At 34.9% G+C, this 21835-nt stretch overlaps 1 long non-coding RNA gene across 1 annotated transcript in view; it reads right to left on the bottom strand.

Annotated features, from left to right (window-relative positions):
• Positions 1-9046: 9046 nt before the first annotated feature.
• LOC122236508 overlaps positions 9047-21835 on the bottom strand; it is an 85443-nt gene continuing 72654 nt past the window's right edge. Inside the window, exon 4 of the long non-coding RNA XR_006214564.1 lies at positions 9047-9160. This is a non-coding gene — a long non-coding RNA (uncharacterized LOC122236508). The remainder of the gene's footprint in view (positions 9161-21835) is intronic.

Here is a 21835-nt window from a genome sequence, read left to right as displayed (position 1 = left end):
TTAATCACATTCCCCTTTTCAGTTAAAATGCAAAGAAACTTTGTGTTGAATAAAACCTATTATAATTTTCCAAAACATGTAGCATATTAAGGACTACATTAAGGATATTAAATATGTAGTCATATATTCTGTGCCTTAAAAACATACACAGTTATTCATGTTATCACTGAGCCTAAAATATTTCAATCTATATAATGAAGATAGTCACACCTATATCTTGTCAATTTATAAAAGTTTAAATGAAAATGTAGAAAAATATAGATTTGTGTGTGTGTGTGTGTGTGTGTGTGTGTGTGTATGCGCGTTTAGTAATGATATGAGTACTACCTTATATTCATAGATAGTCTCCTCTATAGTCTTGGGTCCTCTAGGAAGCAGATGGAAAGACTAAATTGGAAGTATAAAATATTTATTCAGTAAAATCTAGATGAGAGGGAGCAGGCATTAGGCACAGAAACCTAAGGACTGCTATTCAAAGCTGACACATATAAAAGGAGAGGCAGAAGGAAGGTGGATTGGGTAGGAAGGACCTCAAACTGTTCAGCTCTTAAGCACATCTGAGAGAGCAGAAAGGGGAGATGCAATGCAACATTCCCCATTAGAGGAGTCTCACGTTGGAAGGAGGTGGCCAGGCCAAGGAGAGCAACACAAAGATGTTGACCTTAAAGAGCAAAGCCTCAGCTATAATAACGCTGCAGTGGATCCTGAAGGCACTTCAGCTAGAGCTTCTCAGCTACCACACTCCCTGCAAAAAGTTCTCTCTTGAAATGAGATGTACCTTCATGATTGCCACTTATGTATAGAAAGAAGCCAAAAATTACAAGTGGTATTCAGGTCATTCTTATTCAGTAGTCCCTCCCATACTGTTACTTACAGACAATATCCAAGGCTTTCGGTTTTATCGAACACTTTAAAACACAGAATTTTTAAAGATGTTCTTAAATGTCCTTCTTTTGCTCAACATCGAAGGAGAGACCGTCAGAACTATGCAAACACTCATCTGCTTAGGTTTCTCCTTTCAACTGTATAATATCCTTCAGGTATGGGCTCTGTGATCAGGTTATAATTCAACTGAGATCCATTCTAAATTCTCTTTTAATAAAACATTACACATTTCGGTATGATAAAAATGGTATATTCAAAAAGGACCTGTGTCCTACATATGCTGAAATTTTACTTAATATGTACACACACACACACACACACACACACACACACAGCTATAAAGTTATGCTTCCTTATAAATTCCACTGAATTATAATTCATCAGTAGTCTGTCAAATACAGTGGGCAACAAGTTACTTGTCAGCTACAGAAGGGATAAACCAATTGGCAAGTAAAGTAGGCCTATAGGGATAGTATAACCCTTTTGACCTTGCAGAGAAGAAAGGAGGGTGGAAAGAATTGCTGATTCATGAAGGAAAACCTTCCTGAAGAGTTGAGTGCTCAGGTTAAACTTCCCTTCTAGGCAGCACTAATTTGGCTGACAGATACCAAGCCATAGTTAATCTAAACTGACACTGACCTTGCTGGCATTACCTGCAAAATCCCCTCATACAAATTTTCCTCAAATCATTATTCCAATGCCTTATACATAGAAAAGCTGTCTGTCAACAAAGCCAGGGATGTTTAATTTTCCTCCAGCTAACATCCACCAATCTTTTGCTATCAAGGAGAGAAAATTTCAGCTAGACTTTGAAAGTTTTGTGGCTTTGATTTTGTAGGGAAGAATTAGTGGCTAAATGGAAAACCATACATGGATTATATGGAAGCTGTTTTATAATTCTGGAAGTTGTAGATGGCTGATAGAGATGCAAAATAATTATAGCATACAAATATGCAAATGAATTCTGTCTTGTGGAGGCATAATAATCCCTCCTTGTGGAAAAAAATGATATTGCCTGCATTTGCACATTCATTTCGATATTCCTGGTCTATAAATATTTCTGTTCTTAAAATTTGTTTTTTAAATGGTTTTAATATCTGCATGTCTCCCTCATTGATTAATGAGCTACATAAAGTTTTGAATATGCGTTCATTTTTATATCTGTATGAGAGTCTTAATATTATTTTTTTAAAAATCTTTGAAAAAATCTTGAAACAATATGCATGTGTTAAATGCCACATACTGATGAATATCCATTGTCTTTTTGAATGGCTTCTTATAAATCCCAACTTTATTTTTTTTATTTAAAATTTTTTTAATGTTTATTTATTTTTGAGAGAGAGAGAGAGCGCAGGAATGGGGGAGAGGCAGAGAGAGAGAGGGAAGCATAGAATCTAAAGGATCTGAGCTGTCAGCACAGAGCCCAACATGGGGCTCGAAGTCATGAACCGTGAGATCATGACCTGAGCTGAAGTCGGACACTTAACCAATTGAGCCACCCAGGCACCCCATAAATTCCAATTTTAAAACATAGAGTTGTATATGATTAATCCACTTTCATTTATTCACCTATGCATTTTTTTAATTGAACATCTAATATATCCCAGACACAGTGCTAGTGTACTAGGAATTCACTGATAATTATATTGTGTGGTGTTATTCCTGCTATGCTACAGTCAGCTGAGATAAATTATAATGCAACAGAGTTAAGTGTTAAAGGACAGTAAACAACAAAATGCTTTCAAAGGAGAAGAAAATAATATGAGACCATCAATTTACTTTTGGGCCTTTGGAAAAGTTATAAAACATGAGGTAAGATTTAAAATGGGTTTTTGAAAATAGTATTTGATTGGAGAGGTAAGAGGGCATTGCAGACAAGGTATATCCATTTGAATTTTATTTTTATACTTTGGCCAAAACTTTTACCAAGAAACTTAACAACTACAATCAAATGTCACAAAAAAAATACAGCAGTAATAAAAAGAGACCGACCCAACATTGTTTTTCCCATATGACAGATTAGGACTTGAAAACACCAGAGAGGGTAAGAGAATTGCAAAAGGTCACACAGATAGTAAAAGAGTGATAACTAAAGTTTTACCATTTCTATTCTTTCTTCTGCAAGAGAATCTTGACACGCATAGCACATAAGAAATCAGAGCACACACTGGAACACTCAAAGTGTAAAAATACAAGAACAATTGTAGAGCTAGGCAATTACTTGGTGTGCTAATTTACTAAGGCTGGCACAACAAAATCCCACAGACGGGGTGGCTTCAACAACAAATACTAATTTTCTTACCGGTTGTTGAAGCTGGAAGTCAAAGATCAAAGTATTGGCAGGGTGGATTTCATTCTGAAGCCACTCTCCTTGGCTGGTGGACAGCCTTCTCTCTCTTATCCTCATGTTTCCGTAAGTCTTTCCTCTGTGCTCATGCATGCCTAGTGTCTCTTTGTGTGTCTTCGTTTTTATTTCTTATAGTCAGATTGGATTAGACCCACCCTGATGGTCTTGTTTTAAATTAACCTCTTTAAAAATCCTATCTGCAAATATAGACACTCTGAAGTAGTAGGGGCTACTACTTTAACATAAGAAATTGGGGGGGGGGAGCAATTCACACTTGACACTTTGTTTATTCACACAGTGGGGAAAAAAGAGTTAAATCAATTAAGTAAATAAATGGTAGAAATATTCTATGAGATTTGTTCTGAAAAGTCTAGACCCTCATCAACTCTTGGGGAACAGACTATAACAACAACTGTATTTGCCCTGGATGAAGGGCTAATAAATGCCAGAAGATTCACATATGTTTAGGTAGGCCATCCAGGAAAATGATCCACACTGGAAGCTCCCACAATACCATGGGGAATTATGTCAGCCATGAGTTACAACCAGTGAGGGTAATAAATGGAAGCTTCATTTATTTTACAATTTGCCTAAGGTCTCGTCCTATAAGAGGAAAAATTTTAAAGTTAAAACAGGAAAATTATGTGTTTCACTTTATCTGAAGAACAGTCCACACAGGGTATTTAGTTGCTAGAATGCTTTGCTCTTTAAACCACTCAAATTTCATATGCTTTAGGTCTATAATCAAAATTTGTTTCCTTTAAAAATGTGCCTGGCTGGCTTAGTCAGTACAGCATGCAACTCCTGATTTCAGGATGGTAAGTTCAAGCCCCACACTGGGTGTAGAGATTACTTAAAAAAAGAAAATCTTTAAAAAAATGTTTAACTGCTATTGTTCTCTCATGTCATTATGACAAATGAACCACTTGTTTGCAAGCATCGTCAAGCCAGTCACTCAATTAACTTTATTTTATTCCTAGATTTATTGAGGAATAACTGACAAATAAGAATGGCATATATTTAAGGCATACAAGTAAGGTGTTGATATACATTGTGAAATAATTACAATCGAGCTAATTAACATATCCATCACCTCACAGTTACTTTTGTGTGTGTGTGTGTGAGAACCATTAAGATCTACTCTTTTAGAAAATTTCAAGTATACAATACAGCATTATTAACTATAGTTACTGGTCTGTACATTATATCTCCAGAATTTATTCATGCTGCATAACTGAAACTGTTGTACCCTTCATCCAGTATTTCCCCATTTCTCCCATCCCACAGCCCCTGGTAACCACCATTCTAATTGAGGCAGAGTTTTTTGTTTTATGTTTGACTTATTTCACTTAATATATCTTCTAGGTTCATCCACGTTGTCTCAAAGAGCAGAATTACCTTCTTTTTTCAGGCTCAATAATATTCTATTGGATAGATAGGTGCATATCACATTTTATCTACCCATTTATCTATCTGCCTGTGGACTTGTAGGATGTGTACATGTGTTGACTATTGTCAATACTACAATGAACATGGAGTGCAGATATCTCTCTGAGATATAGATTCCTTTCTTTTGGATATATGCCTATAAGTAAGATTGCTGGATCATATAGTTTTATTTTTTAATTTTTTAGAAACCCCCATATTACTTTGCATGATGGTTGTACCAATTTACATTCCCATTAAGAGTGTACAACAGTTCCTTTCCTCCACATCTGCACCAATATTTGTGTTTTGTTGTTTAATAATATACATTTTGACAGGGTTAGATGATACCTCATTGTGATTTTGATTTGTATTCCCCTGAGAATTAGTTGAGAATTAATAGAGACCAACTTACCATATACCTGTTGGCCATACGTATATCTTCTTATGAAAAAATGCCCATTTCAGTTCTTTCCCCATTTTTAAACAGATTATTTGTTTGTTTGTTTTTTGCTATTAAGTTAAATTCCTTATATATTATGGATATTAACCCATTATCAAATGTATGGTTGCAAATATTTTTACCCATTTCATAAACTGAATCTTCACTCTGTTGATTGCTTCTTTCCTGTGCAGAAGCTTTTGTTCTGAAGCAGACTAATTTGTCTATATTTACTTTTGTTGCCTGTGGTTTTGTGGTCATATCCAAACAATCATGCCCAAACCACTGTCAAGAAGACTTTTTTTCTATGTTTTCTTCCAGTAGTTTTATAGTTATAAGTCTTAAGTTTAAGACTTTAATTCATTTTGAGTTCATTTTTGTATATGGTGTGAATTATTCAATTTCATTCTTCTGCATGTGGATATACAGTTCTTCCAGTACCATTTGCTGAAGAGACTTTCTTCATCATGTTGCATATTCTTGGCACCCTTAGAGAAGATAAATTGATCAAAGTATGTGGGTTTATGTTAGGGCTCTCTATTTTGCCCAATTGTTCCATGTGTCTGTTTTGTGCCACTACTATGCTGTTTGTGTAACTACAGCTTTGTGGTATATTTTGAAATCAAGCAGCATGATGCCCCCAGCATGGTTCTTTCTCAAGATTGCTTTTATTATTTGGGTTCTTGTATAGTTCCATATGAATGTGAGGATTTTTTTCTATTTCTGTGAAAAACATCACCGCAATTTTGATAGAGATTGCATTGAATCTGCAGATCACTTTAGGAAGCATGGACATTTTAACCATACTTATTCTTCTAATCCATAAACACAGAATATTTTCCCCTTTGTGTCTTCAATTTTTTCATCATTTTTTAAAAATAGTTTCAAGGGCTGGGGCGCCTGGGTGGCTCAGTCGGTTATATGTCTGACTTCGGCTCAGGTCATGATCTCACTGTCTGTGAGTTCGAGCCCCGCATCGGGCTCTGTGCTGACAGCTCAGACCCTGTAGTCTGCTTCCAATTCTGTGCCTCCCTCTCTCTGACCCTCTCCCGTTCATGCTCTGTCTCTCTCTGTCTCAAAAATAAACATTAAATAGTTTCCACTGTACAGATCTTCAATTTCCTTGGTTAAATTTGTTCCTAAGTTATTTTGTTGTTTTTGATGCTATTGTAAATGAACTTTTTAAAAAGTTCTTATTTAAATTCCAGTGAGTTAACTTTCAGTGTAATATCAGTGTCAGATGTACAATTTAGTGATTCAAACACTTATGTACAATACCTAGTGATCATCACAAGTGCCCTTCTTAATCTCCATCACTTATTTAACCACCCATCCTCCCACTCAACTCCCCTCTGGTAACTATCAGTCTGTTCTCTAAAGTTAAGAATCTTTTTCTTGGTTTGCCTTTCTCTTTCTTTTTTCCCTTTGCTCATTTGTTTTGTTTCTCAAATTCCACATGTGAGTGAAATCATATGGTGTTTGCCTTTCTCTGACTTATGTCATTTAGCATAATACTCTATAACTCCATCAGTGTCATTGCAAATAGTAAGATTTCATTCCTTCTATGGCTTAGTAATATTCCTGTGTGTGTATGTGTGTTTGTGTGTGTATCACCTCTTCTTTATCCAATCATCAGTTAATAGACTTTTGGGCTTCTTCAGTAATTAGGCTATTGTAGATAAAACTGCTATAAACATATGGGTACATCTCTTTGACTTAGTATTTTTGTATTCTTTGCAAAAATATCTAGTAGCACAATTGCTGGGTCATAGGGTAGTTCTATTTTTAATTTGTTGAGGAACCTCCCCCCACTGTTTCCCAGAGCAGCTGCAGCAGTTTGCATTCCCGCCAACAGTGCAGCAGGGTTCCCCTTGCTCCACATCCTCTCCAACAGCTGTTGTTTCTTGTGTTGTTGATTTTAGCCATTCTAACATGTGTGAGGTGATAACTCATTGTAGTTTTGACTCGTATTTCCCTGAGAATGAGTGATGTTGAGCTTCTTTTCATGTGCTGTTGGTTGTCTGTATGTCTTCTTTGGAAAAATATCTATTTTTATCTTCTGCCCATTTTAATTGGATTATTTGTTTCTTGGGTGTTGAGTTTTAGAAGTCAAAGGAATTTTTTTCTTAATTTTTCTTTCATATAGTATGTTTTTAGCAGATTGAACACCACTGAGGTTTGTACATTCATTTTATATCCTGCAAATTTACTGAATTTGCTTATTAGTTTTAACAGTTTGACAGAATCTTTCAAGTTTTCTGCATAGAATATCATATGATCTGCAAACTTAGATAATTTTACATCTTCCTTTTCAATTTGGATGCCTTTTATATTTTTTTCTTGCCATATTGCTGTAACTAGGATTTCCAGGACTATGTTGAACAGAAGTAGTGAGAATAGGGATCCTCATCTTGTTCCTGATCTTAGAGGAAAGTATTCAGCTTTTCACCATTGAATATGATGTTAGCTGTGAGTTTATCATATAGGAATTTTATTATGTTGAGGTACTTAACATAATACCTAATTTCTATACTTAATTTCTATACTTTTGAGAAGTAATTTCTATATTTGTTGAGAATCTTTACTTACATACTTAATTTGTATACTTAATACTTACTTAAATAAGTACTTAATTCTATACTTAATTTGTTGAGAATCTTTACATGAAAAGACAATGAATTTTTTCAATAGCTTTTTCTGCATGTATTGAGATGATTCTATCATTTTTATCCTTCATTCTGTTAATTTGGTAGGTCACATTTATTGATTTGCATTTATGGACCATCCCTGCACCCAGGGATAAATCCCACTTGATCATATATGATCCTCTTAATATCCTGTCAAATTCCATTTACTAATATTTCAATTAGGATTTTTACATCTGTGCTCATCACAGATATTGGCCGGTAATTTCTTCTTGTGTCCTTGATATCAGAGTAATGTTGGCCTCATAAAATTAGATTGGAATTTTTACCTCCTATTTTACATTTTTTAAGAGTCTGAGAAAGACTGAGGTTAATGCTCCCTTAAATGTTTGGTAGAATTCACCCGTGAAATCATCTGGTCCTTGTGTTTACTTTGTTGGGTGATTTTTGATTACTAATTCAATCTGCATACTTGTTGTTGGTCTGTTTAGATATTCTTTTCTTCATTATTCAATATTTATAGGTTGTATGTTTCCAGAAATTTATCCATTTCAACTAGGTTATCCAATTTGTTGGCATAGTTGTTCCATAGTAGCCTGTTATGATCCTTTATATTTCTGGACTATTGGTCATAATGTCTCCTCTTTCATTTATAATTTTGTTTGAGTATTCTTTTTTTTATTTATAGCTGAAGTTTTGTTAATTCCTTTTCCAAAAAAAAAAAAAATCTTTTAGCTTTGTTGATTTTTTTCCTATTGTTTTTCTATTTTCTATGCCATGTTTTTAATAATTTTCATTACTTCCTTTCTGCTGCTAACTTTGAACTTAGATTGTTTTTTCCTAGTTTATTGAGGTATAAAATTAGGTTGTTTATTTGAGATATTTATTTTTTTCTAAATTTGGCATTTATCACTATAAACTTCCCTCTTAGAACTGCTTTTACGCCATCTTATACACATCCAAACACAACACACTACATCCCATGATGTGCTGTGTTTCCATTTCTGTATGTCTCAATATATTATTTTTTATTTCTCTCTCATTTTTTTTTCCCATGGCCATACTACTCTCAATATACCTGATCTCACCCTATTCTTCTGATTCCTTTTTTGATCCATTGGTTGTTCATGAATGTGTTGTTACATCCCAAACAGATGGCAAAGCTGGGAGTTCATACATTTTCACCTTCCCGTGGGAAAATCAAGGGCTGAGGGGTTTTTATTGGCACTGTGCTTATTGAGCTGTGCTGCCTTGGGGGTTAGAATAAAGCAGAAAAAATGACATTGTCCTTCTTACCCTGTTCAATTGTGTCTATTCTTGGGTATTTTTATCCCAGTGCGGTGTTGGGACCTCTCTGCTGGATTTCTGGACTCCCACACACATACTCTCATCCATGGGTTGTCAAAATTGGTTTTTCTGTGGGAGAAATGAAGGCTGAAAACCTATCTTGCTGACATTTCCTTAAAGAAACTAAAATTCACCCTTAAAAGTTGTTTTCAGCATGATAAAAACAATGCTAGGTACATACCAATCACTTGAGAAAGGACAATTAAGGAGAATATTAGATCCACACAACATAATAAAAAATAATGTAAATCCCACTGTTTCATAAAGTTTTTAGCTCATTTCCAAGTTCCTATTACTTATATGTATGTTTTTATAGTAATCAAAATTTATTTGATTTTATAATTAATTATAATTTAGAACTCTCAAGACTTAAAAATAATAGACAAATTTGGTATAATCCATAAGGTAAACTGTTCAATTGTATTCTTATATCTATTGAGTAAATATATAATAAAATCATTTAAGTGATATAATATCAATTCCACATGTACTTTTTTTGAGGTGTTGGGGGGGGGGGAGTGAGAGGAAGAATTGTAAGCAGGCTCCACGCCCAGAGCAGAGACTAACATGGGGTTCAGTCTCACAACTGTGAGATCATGACTCGAACCAAAATCAAGGGTTGGATGCTTAACTGACTGAGCCACATAGACGCCCCTATTTTAACCTTTTAATAATTACTCACTGGATGCCTCAATTATAGAAAACATATTGTTAGTTGCCAGATGCAGAGCAAGAAATAAAACAAAATTCCAACCTTAAGGAATTTGTAGTCTATATAAAAAGATAGACAATACATAAGTAAACAAATAAATATGTGAAATATAGTTTTTGAATAAAAACTTTTTATTTCATCTTTTCTATCAAAGTCATCACAAGAATAAAAAGTCACCAAAAGAATAAAAAAGAGAAAATATATCTTTTGGAATAAAGCCCCACTCATGGTCTCAAAGGAGATACTAAGAAGCTTGTTTGGCAAATGTTTTGAATTTGGGAACAAAGACAGAACTAATCTTGAGAGCTAATACATACCTTTCAGACATTAGGGAAAATTTTTATTTCCCTGGAAGTAAACTATAAAGGGCTGAATGGGCTATTCACTGATCCTATGATTAAAGTAACTAAATCTAGTAGCATAGGTGAGCTGTGGTAATAGAGAGAATGTCTCTGTAGATACATTATTTGATCACACTAAATGGAAAAGAGAGTGAAACAGAAGAAGATAACTTATTTTCAATATCTATGTTGCATGCTTGTGACAGATGAAAGTGACAAAAATAAGTAGAATGAAGACAAGAAAGCAGCAAACTCCAGATAATAGTACTAAGAGCTTTGCTATAATGGGATTAGAGTAAACCACTGCAATCTCATAAGTGCTAAAATCTAGGTGGAAAATATTTCAGTGTATCTCACTGATTGGTGAAAAAGTGTTGAAAATCACAAACTTGAATAGAAATTATAGACTGTCTTTTACTTTGGTATTCTTTATCATGTAGCAATAATTATACAATGGCTGTAACAGAAAAAAAAAAAAAAAAACTTCTATAGTACCTATGTACAAATGTCAGGGCTTCACAAAGTTTAATACAGAATCAACACAAAAAACTACACACAAAGGGAAAAATGAGCTCCCATGTAATGCCTCTAAGGGTGGTACAGTATCTAGAATGTGTTTAAAACGAGTGAATTAAGTCAACTTGTCCTCTTTACAAAGGCAAATGAGCTACAGTAAGAAGGTACCTTTGATGAACTAGGCGCCAGTGGTTGTAGTATCAAGGCAGGGCATGAAAAATCCCACTTTTATAACAAATTCTTTAGTCCTACAAGATGATTATGGCAGATTGGATATCAATTTGAATCAGATATGGATATAGGGCATTATGCTGCCATCATTGTATTTGGGTCTTATCTAAGATCCGAATTGGAACTATTATGTTCTTCTGCTTACTCCCCCACTCATGATCACTATTCTACAGATAAGTCTTTGATTTTATTCAGTGCTGATGTGTTTAGACATCTCCATATAGCTTATGATATTTGGCCTGTCTTATCTACCTCTACTTGTGACCGGCCGGCTGAAAATATCTTACTCAAATAATTTCTCGGGGAAGGAGGTTAATCTCTGTTGTCCCCTTAAGGAGCCATTTTCTTGAGAAGAGCATTTGTGTCTTTTATTGTTCAGCACATAACACAAAAGAAGTACAAAATCTCATATATAGGAACCCTAACTTCCCTGGCACATAATACATGTTTCCATGTTTGCCTTGGATGTTCTAGACTTCTTTTAACTGTACTGTTTTAATTTGCTGAGTCTTCTCAACAAAGTACATCAATACTTCAATAGGGTCCTAAGACAAAAGATAAAAGAAATCCCTCTATAATGGAAGGTCATACTTGTTTAGATTACAGTGCCCATTATCTAGTCAAACACTAGTATAAATGTTGCTGTGAAAGCATTTCTAAATGTGATTAACATTTTTACCATCAGTTAACTTTAAGTAAAGGAGATTACTTCCCATCCTTCACCTAGGGTAATTCAGGTCCTGGGTTTCAAGTAAAAAATTGAGTGTATGTGCTGGGATAAGGATGAAAGTATAAGTTTACACTCCTAAAATTATTTAGGAAACTACTGCGGTAAATAGAGTATATTTAAAGACAAGGCACAACTTTGCCCAACTAGGTAACGTTTGCACAAGTGGTGACATCTGTATGATCATGATCCAATAAACAGACTGAGACCCTCTATAAACCTGGTAGGGTCCATGAAAATCCCATGATGGATATTGGCCATCACCATTGGAAATCTTCCAGACTGCTTTGTGCTTCACATCTTATGCTTCCCTATTTCTTCTATATCTTGTCTTCCTAGCCCTGGAAACATACTTGCCTCTATATTCATGCTTGCGTCTATATTCCAAATTTTACCTAAGTCACTTCTATTTATAAAGAACTATTTTGAATATTTACTCCACTATGACTTGGGCACCAATGTCCCAGTTCCTTTTATGTGTTGTAGACATGAAATGCTTCAAGGGTTCTTTGTTCCAGCCCTTCAGGACCAACTGTCGAATCCTGTTTCCTGACACCTTAAACATCTTAGTTCTTTAAAAGTTAAAAAAAAAAAAGACATTTTAAATTCTGAACATTTTTCAATTTGTCAGGAGAATGTATATAGCTTTTGGACACAAGTTTAACTATCTTAACTACTTGAATTTATTTAATTTGTATTTCCCTTAAGATAATTCCCTTAAGATGTTGCTTAACAAATTGATGTAGCTAATGCTTACATTCTTTTAACAGTGAAACATAAAGACATTTTTTCTCTTTTTTCTTGATTCATTACACATCATGTTATTTGAAGTGACTTGGTTATTTGAAGCTGCTATCAGAAAGAATAGCTAATTTTTTCTTGTGCCTATGATCACAAGTACCTTTCAATGACCACATTTCATAGCCAATTATTCATTGTTTCTGTTTCCTAGGGTTATAACTAACTCACTCAAATACTCTCATGGTGATTTTATTTCTCCCTTTCATTTTGTGTGTGTGTGTGTGTGTGTGTGTGTGTGTGTGTGTGTGTCTGACATACATCTTTAATAACGTATTCTTTTAGTTCAGTATCTCTATATATTTATGCTTCTTAGTAATTTTATGGATATGTCTGACATATAAGTACAAATCTATGTATAATTTATTGATGTATTTAGAGGATAAAAGAAATTTAATTTCTATAAGTACCTTCAACTTTAAAATTATCTTTTCTGTACATGTGTGTGTATATGTGTTATGTGTGGGTTTAGGTAAATTGTCTTCATTTTCTTAGGAATCTCTTTAATCTTTAATGATTGGTTTAAATATTTTTCTATGTCTACTTCTCTTAGAAATACAAAAGATGACTTCCTTCATCTGCCTCTATTGCCAATTCTGTTTCTTTCTTTTTGACTATGCCACCAAATGCTAGTTTTCTCAAAATGGCTAGGTTCCTTAAATCCATCCATGGATCTTCCATGTACATTTCTCTTTTTGCATCTCCTATTAAGTTATGCTCTCTTATGTTTGCAGGCAGAGAACAATAAATTTGTTTTATTATTATTTTTTTTTAATTCTAGGTTAATATTTGACATGCCAGCAAATCTCACAGTTAGTTGAAAATGAAAGGAACAACCACATCTCTAAATTCTAACTTTCCAATGGAATATAGTACATGCTGTTCCCAGTTGGACACTGTAATGTACCAACAATATTAATTTGGAAGCTTTCCAAAGGTAGAATTACTCTAGCTCTTTCTTTGCTTTCTGGCTGCCAGAATTCTGTCTACCCCACACTGTACTTCGATTATGTGCACAGATCATTATTGCCATTTTACCATCTGATTGTGTAAAGCATTTCATTCTCTCCACTGTTATAACTAATCCATCCATGCTTTGTAACACCAGATGGTAGGCATCCACAGCCAGTCCTAGTTAATCTGCAAACGTTCTCCACGAATACTCCATTTTTATTAGCATTTGGAAGACATTAGATCAAGAAATCAACATTGCAGAACCTTGCACATAGCCACCTTTAGTTAACGCCAAGTAGGCTGATCAAGAGATTACACTGATTATCAGAAATTCATTTTAACTTGCTATCCTTAAGTTTTAACACTTAAAATCTAGTCCACAAATTTCCAGGAGATACATTTCTGGACACCCACACAAAATTTTATATAAACTATGTGGTACTAGGAAGAATTCCTGTTCATATCACATGTGTCCCTATTGGCTCGCTAAAACTCTAGGTGTCTCCTCTTTCATCACCAATGTTCGCTCTACATGCCACTTGCTCTTCCACTGACTTCCTCTGCTGAGTCAGCTCTCTGTTAATTGTATCATGATGCTGATGATCTTAAAACCTGCACAATTCTGTTGAAATTTTCTAGAGGTTCTGCTACTATTGCTGCTACTGATTCAAAGACACACTAATTATAATAACTTTTAGTAGACACTAGTATAAATCCATGATCTCTTTGGTAGTCCATGAACAAGACTACCTTTGGTATATTTTGTGTCCAAAAAGATGCAGTATATGTATGTGTACCAAAAATGTAAGTACATAACAGTGATGCAATAAGAAATTCTGTTGTGTGGATGGCAGATATATTCTCTATGTTCCTCACTTCAGCGAAGTAAGTATTTCTAGAGAATGGAGAGTATCAAAGCACAAAGTGTTGGTAAGACAAGGATACAGGAATGTATCAGAAAACTGACAATGAGGCCAGTAAGTAGAAGGAAAAGCAGGAGAGCATGATGCCCTTCAAATGAAGTGAAGATTGCTTTTCAAGAATGAGAAATGATTATTATATTTAATAAAGGGTGATTATTAATAATTTAGCAAAGGCATTTTTGATAAAATAGCAGAAGAAGACAAAAGTTCTATTGGATTGGTTCCAAAAGAGAATTAAAAAAAGGAATTGGAAACAATTACCATAGTCAACATTAGAAATTTTACAGTAAAGAAGAAGAGAGGTTATAGCTGGAGAGGGATGTGATGTCAAAAGATAGTTTTCTTAAAATGAGAATGTAAGATATTTGTATTTTAATAAGGCTGTGATACAGTAAGAAGAAAAAATATTGACAGAGGAGAGGAACAGACAGTTTGCTGAAGTAATCACTCTATGGAGATGAGAGAAGCTAGGATCTGTACACAAATGGAAAGCTGGCCTAGTTGGGTACCAGAGAGTTCTTCCAAAGTAATAGAAAAGGCAGGGGAAATGGTCACAGATGCAGGGAGATAGATTGGGAGAAAGGCAGTCATGGAAATTTTCTGGTTATTGTTTCTACCTTCTCAAGCAAATAGGAAACAATATTATAGACTGAGGTTGAGGACAGGAGTGAGATGTTGGAAGTTTGAGGAGAGAGAAGAAAGTGTGACATAATTATGTATATGTGTATGAGAGTGAGGGGACCCGACAAATGCAGTGTGAATGCTGGCCATTGAGCCTTGTGTTCTCATTAGTCTGGATTTCTCCCTCCAGGATTGCAAGTTTTGGTGGGATTGGAGGACCACTGAAGTCAGGAAAAAAATATAAAGAATGAGGGGCGCCTGGGTGGCTCAGTCGGTTAAGTAAATGTCTGACTTCGGCTCAGGTCATGATCTCACAGTTTGTGAGTTCGAGCCCCACATTGGGCTCTGTGCTGACGGCTCAGAGCCTGGAGCCTGCTTCAGATTCTGTATCTCCCTCTCTCTGCCTCTCCCCCATTTGGGCTCTGTTTCTCTCTCTCTCTCAAAAATAAATAAAATGTAAAAAAAAAAAATTATAAAAAAATACAAAGTGTGAGCAAGCTGGAAAGATGGCTTGTGTTATTAGCAGAATGAGATCCTTGAAACTGAAAATATGTAGAGTTTGCAATTACTGGTCAGGCTATAACTAAAGAGGACAGAATTCAGCACATTATTTTGAGAGATATAATCAAAGAACTGAGAATCAGGTTTCAATGGATCATCAACAGGGAAGTTAAAATCACAAAGAATTCTGTCTGTTCCTCTGACATTATTCTAGTCCAGGTAATAAACACTAAGCTCTGTATACACTATTTAAAATAGTTTCCTAAATTATTTTCTTGGATACAGATTTTTTTTTCTTCTCAAGCCATTTCCTATAATACATCCAACGATTACTTTTTAATACATCTTCCTCCTTCTTTCTGAATGCAGATAGAAGCCACAATGATTTCAGAAGGTGCACACTTCTGAAACCTTTCTCTAATTGTCTATGTTGGAATTCCTCAAAGTGGAACAAGATACACAAGATTAGGAGGATGGTTTAGAGCATAGCTTAGCTAGCAGAGGCCCTAGGAATGTAAACTCTCAGATTCCTCTCTGATTTTCCATGATCAAATCCACCTCCACTCCCTTGCTTCAGCAAAGGATGCCTAAATAGAACTTAGCTAGTCTCCAGTGAGATCTAGAGAAACAAGTATAGCAGGAAACACGTATCAAGCTAGGTGGAGGGAAGGAAGGGCCAAGGTATTATTTTCTGAGCTCCTTCCACTAATGATGAGGTATCTGTTCCTTATTCAGACTCTATTCTCTAGATTCTGGAGAGACAGCATCTTTACCATACAGATTCATAGCTGTTCTGTTCTAGCTGTCCAGAAGCCCCCAAAGCCGAGGTTGGTTTTAGCACAGTCCCTGAAACTTCGGCCTGGCAATAGCTCAGTTCTCTAATCTCTAGGCTGAGGGGTAGCCAAAATTTCCACAGAAAGCTTCAGCAGTTTAAGGTTGAATTCATCTGAAGTTACCTGTATTGTTACTTTTAACTGAGAGTTTGTCTTTGAGCCCTACCTGGGATCTTGAAAACAAGAAAAGGAAGGATGCATCTGGCACCTTCCTTTCCTCCCTGCTTCAGTGTTTCCCTATCCTGCCTCAGACTTCAGACTGAGAACAAAATTGTCTCCATTTATCTTCAACAAGGAAAAAGAGACTTTAAAGTAGAGGGAGTTTCTTAGCTTTGCCTGCATTCCTATAACCTTAACCAGAGCCTAGAACTTATTGATAGCCCCAGCTTGAGAATTCTGGCCCAAGAACCCAGGCGTTCCCAAGCCCTTAAACTTCTATTAAAGCTTTTCAAATTTTAAAAAATAAACAGCAAATTATTTTGGTCCAATACTTACAACCTTTTGGTGATTCCTTTATTTACAAGAGAATACAGGATCTCTTCTCTAGAAGCCTCCACAGATCCCTTCAGAAGATTCTCCCTTCACCCTTTATAAACCATCCTGAGGGGTATGCACACGTGCTTCCTCTCCACGAGTGAGCTATGTCTAATGTGCATCCCCATTCTCGCTGCCTGGCAAAACGCACCTCATCCTGAAGGTGTCAACTTCTGCTTCAGGACTGCACTAAGCTTTCTAAGCCAAGGTGAGTTTTACTTGCTTCACTGTCATAGTCTCTCCACTATCTTAACTCCCATCCTCCTATTGTGATTTATTGTAACATGTTGTTTCTGCCACTGAACTCTAACTGTTCATGACAGCAACAGGCATCTCTGTCTTCTTGACTGTAGGATTCCCTATACTTAGCACACAGTTCCTTAAGCATATAGTTCTCATTTAAAAAAAAAAAGTTAAATAGAATAATGCTAAGCAAATGAGTTAAATGGATCAGTAAATAACCAATTCTGCTTGTTTGCTTCATGATAAGGTTGTTAACTTTTTAGACCTGAATTGCTGAAATTGGTATCTAGCTTTTCCTGTTTAACTTCTACTGAAACTGCTGGCATCATTGTTGCTGGAGAAATCCAGACTAATGAGAACACAAGGTTCAATGGCCAGCATTCACACTGCATTTGTGGCTCTCCACAGAGGCATGCAGTGAGACAGTTCTTTTATTTTTTATCGAACTCTAATCCATTCCTTTCATCCTACATCTCAAACATAAGCTCTGGGAAGATAAGTAAGTTTTGGCATAAGGTTATTTCATTCTTTACTTGTTACTTTTCTTTCTAATTTCCAAATAAAATTTTCTACAATTTCTATAATGTGTACCTAATCATGATAGCTTTCTAACAACTGAGTATGATCCTTCTTTAAAAAAAAAACACAACAAAAAACCTTTTTTTTAAGGTCTATTTACTTATTTTGAAAGACAGAGCACTAGTGGGAGAGGTGCAGAGAGAAACGGAAAGGGAGAAAATCCCAGGCAAGCTCCACCCTGTCAGCGTGGAGCTGGACACAGGGGTTGGAACCCAGGAACCATGAGATCATCAGCTGCACTAAAGTCAAGAGTCAGATGCTCAACCAACTGAGCCTCCCTGGTGCCCCTCACCCCCCCCCCCCCGCCGGATATCACATTTTAAATTCTAATATTTAGCTATAAATTTGTGTGTGTGTGTCTGATTTTTTAAACTGTTCAGTCAAAACTTTCATTCATCTCTTTCTCTACCTATAGAAACCTGATTCTCTCTTTGATGCCACTCTTTTCGAGACATTTTGTGATCCCCATATCACAGCTGTTTTCTACCTCCCACGTTCTCCCCCACTCTGTAGTAACTGCCAAATTTACAAGTTATTTCAGTGCTTCCGTGACTGGTACACTTTACTGGAACTTATGCTTTTTGAGAGGAGCAGCCACATGGTTTTCATTTTGTGTCCTATGCAATCCTTGGTATAATATCTTGCATGTTGTTTATTTATGACAATATTGTGTTAAATGGCTGAATGTTCTTAACTATTATAAACCTGGATAATACTCAACTCGAACAAAATATAGTAAATTTTCTTCTATATATTAAATAGGGAAAATGGAGGAAGCAGGTTTCATCCTGAATATTTTTTCATTGTTCAAGATTTAAAGTATCTCAATTCACCTCAGTAACAATGAACCAGAATCAAGTATAATTAAGCAATGAAATTTTTTTTTTTAACGTTTATTTATTTTTGAGACAGAGAGAGACAGAGCATGAACGGGGGAGGGTCAGAGAGAGGGAGACACAGAATCTGAAACAGGCTTCAGGCTCTGAGCTGTCAGCACAGAGCCAGACGCGGGGCTCGAACTCACGGACCGCGAGATCATGACCTGAGCCGAAGTCGGCCGCTTAACCGACTGAGCCACCCAGGCGCCCCTAAAGCAATGAAATCTTACAAGCCTGGCATTTCAATAATGAGATCCCAAATAGAAACGCATTTCATATAAAATTTAACTTATGTCTACATGTTATTACATGTAAATAATTATTTCATGCAAATTCACATTTTTAAAAAATATTTTATTGGAAAAGTGACATTTTGTAAAAAGTTAGAAAGAAAAAAATTACAATATGTCCTCTTAGCCACTTTTCCTCTGCCAAAAAATTAATGAAGTGGTTAGTACAACTTATAAGAATGATGAGTGAAGTATACAGTTTCAAATACAGGAATCAAGCTTCAGGTTACATCCTGGAAAAGTGGCCAGGTGGGGAGCAATAAATGATAGATGGTATTTTTGAGTGTAGTGTTTGCGAAGCATATGGCCATTTAGATTAGCTGGGTTTCTAATTTACTTTCGGTGTAGTGAAAATCCTCTTATTTTACAATGTTTGAAATTATATAGGTTCTTTTTTAAATTTAAGACTGCTTTTCTGAAATAAAAATAAGAAATTGATAAATGTGTCATGTTTATTATTTGCTTTATTATGAAGATTAGTATATGTTAATAAAATCATAAAACACTATTAATTACTATTTTTAACATATTAGGAAAGCTTTCACAGAAGCTCTTTTTAATCATTAATATCTTTAGCCAATAAAACCCTCAGTCATTGCCTTCAGGTATTTCTCAAAACAGAAATGCAACATAAACCTGAAGATTTAATAATTGGTGTTCTACCAAACTATATTACCAGTTGTAGAATACCAAAATTGGAAATGCTTAGCAATTCCAGAAGTACCATTATTGAAAGTAACTCAAAGGAAAGAAATATTCCTAATGTTCCTTATTTTCCTAAGAAAGCTTTAAAAAATCATTTTCCAAAGTGTTCTACATATCACTGTGTATCAAACACAATATTAAGTGTAGTTGCAAGTTGGAGAAACAAATATGTAAGCAAATTAAATGTGCATACCATGAAAAACATTCCAGAAATGTTTCATAGGACAAAGCATATAGGCTCTTCCATTGTCTTTCAAATAATCTATGCAGTTCTCTCAATAAAGGTACCATATTTTTAAACATTTTGGAAATCTGCCTTAAATTTACCCCAGGGGTACCTGGGTGGCACAGTTAGTTGAGCATTAGATTTCGGCTCAGGTCATGATCTCCTGTTTCATGAGTTCCCACATAGGGTTCACTGCTATCACTACAGAGTCCGCTTCAGATCCTCTCTCTCTCTCTCTCTCTGCCCCTCCCCCGCTTGCACTCTCTCAAAAATAAAAACTTTTTTTAAAAAAATTGTACTTCAAGCTAATGTAAAAAGTCATATAAGTTCTTTCAATATTTGGGACACCTACATGGCTCAGTTGGTTAAGCAACCGACTCTTAGTTTTAGCTCAGGTCATTCATGATCTCATAGTCATGAGGGCAAGCCCTGAATTGAGCTCTGTGATGTCAGTGTGTTGCCTGCTTGGGATTCTCAATCTCTCCCTCTGTCTCTGCCTCTCCCCCACTCCTGCACACTCACTCTCTCTCTCAAAATAAATAAACTTGTAAAAAAAAAAAAAAAAGAATCTCTCCCAATACTTTTTAGAAACATCTCTTTTTGGATTAATATCCATGTTACTTACCTGGAATGCTAACTTAGTCCCTAGACTTTGGCTTTATGTAATTTCCACTATATATTTTTAATAAAATATGACCTTGTGGATAAAAATTATTCACTATTAAAGCTTTAACAAGACAATATGACAGAGGCTTTACCCCCATTTTTAAAGCTAGTTTTCCAAAGTTGGTTGCTTTAGAAATGAGAGCAAAACTTAAATAAATATTTAGAATCAAAAGCTTTCTACTTCATTAGGGATGCTTTTATTTATTGAATGTTTGGCACATTCTATAGATCACAATATTAGTTTATTAGAAATTTTACACTTAAAAGTTGGTCATTCAGTTAGATATTAAAAGCAAGTTGAAAATAATATCAAGGGGACTTAAAAGCATATTGCTTATTTTTCTTATTAGAAAAATCTAATTGGCAATAAAATTTGTAATAGTCTGAAATCATGAAATAAAAGAATTAAGGAAAAATTCTTAAGAAAAAACACATAGTGTCAAAAAATATCCCTAGATGCAAAGATTGGTTGTAAAATGTCCTACTTTCTAAATTTAGTTAGGGTAAATTTAGTAATATTTCTACCATCTTCAATTTATTAACTAGCTCCTGCTTCTGCTATTAAACAAATCATGTTCATACAGGTAACAATTATTCCTTATGAATACATATATTTGATGCATTAAATATATATTGACTGCCTTTGTATATGAGCAATTTTATGGGATACAGGGGCACAGATTTTTTTTTAATTTGGACTTATTTTTACTATGTAGATTAGATAATCAGAATTATTAATAATATAATATAAATTATCTAAGTGTTTTAAGGAGCAAGCAAAACAAGGTTGCAAATATCAGAGTAAAAATGTGAATTTTGTTAAGATGTAAAAAATTAGAAGAATGTACACAAATGTGGCATTTGAGCTGACCTTTGAATGATGAATAGTTTGAAAGGAAACAACAGGAGAAGAGCATTGGAGCACAAAAAAATGACGTAAGAAAAACTGAGAGGGTATCGTGGGTAAGTAATAGGGTGAAGTGGTAGGAAATGAGACAATATGTTGGCACTTCCTATCAGTAGGCTTTTATACCATGTTAAAGAACTGGGCTACAGAATGTGTTTTAACATGGAATTCCTAAATATATTTGAGCAAGAAAGTTGCTTTTTGAGAAAGAGAGATGAACAGACATATTTTCATTGGAATTCCTATGAGGTAGATAAAATAGTAGAAGAAAGGTCAATATTGGCTTTATTTTATCAGTTTGTTTTATCTACTAAATTTTTAGAGAGCACAGTCTGCATTTGGCATATTTATATTTACACTTTGGAAGACAACACATACATATACACACATGCATTTGGAAGGAAATAGTTCTGGGGGTGTGTATGTGTGTTATAAATTTTATATATATATTATATATATATGATTTATATTTTTAATATACTTGTATTTTTTATATATATTCATTTAGTGATTCAAAGAAGGATACACTATTCTGATTCTTTAAACTAAATTTACAAAC

Source organism: Panthera tigris, chromosome A1 (assembly GCF_018350195.1).
Source record: "Panthera tigris isolate Pti1 chromosome A1, P.tigris_Pti1_mat1.1, whole genome shotgun sequence".
NCBI lineage: Eukaryota > Metazoa > Chordata > Mammalia > Carnivora > Felidae > Panthera > Panthera tigris.
This window is presented reverse-complemented; position numbering and strand designations above follow the sequence as displayed.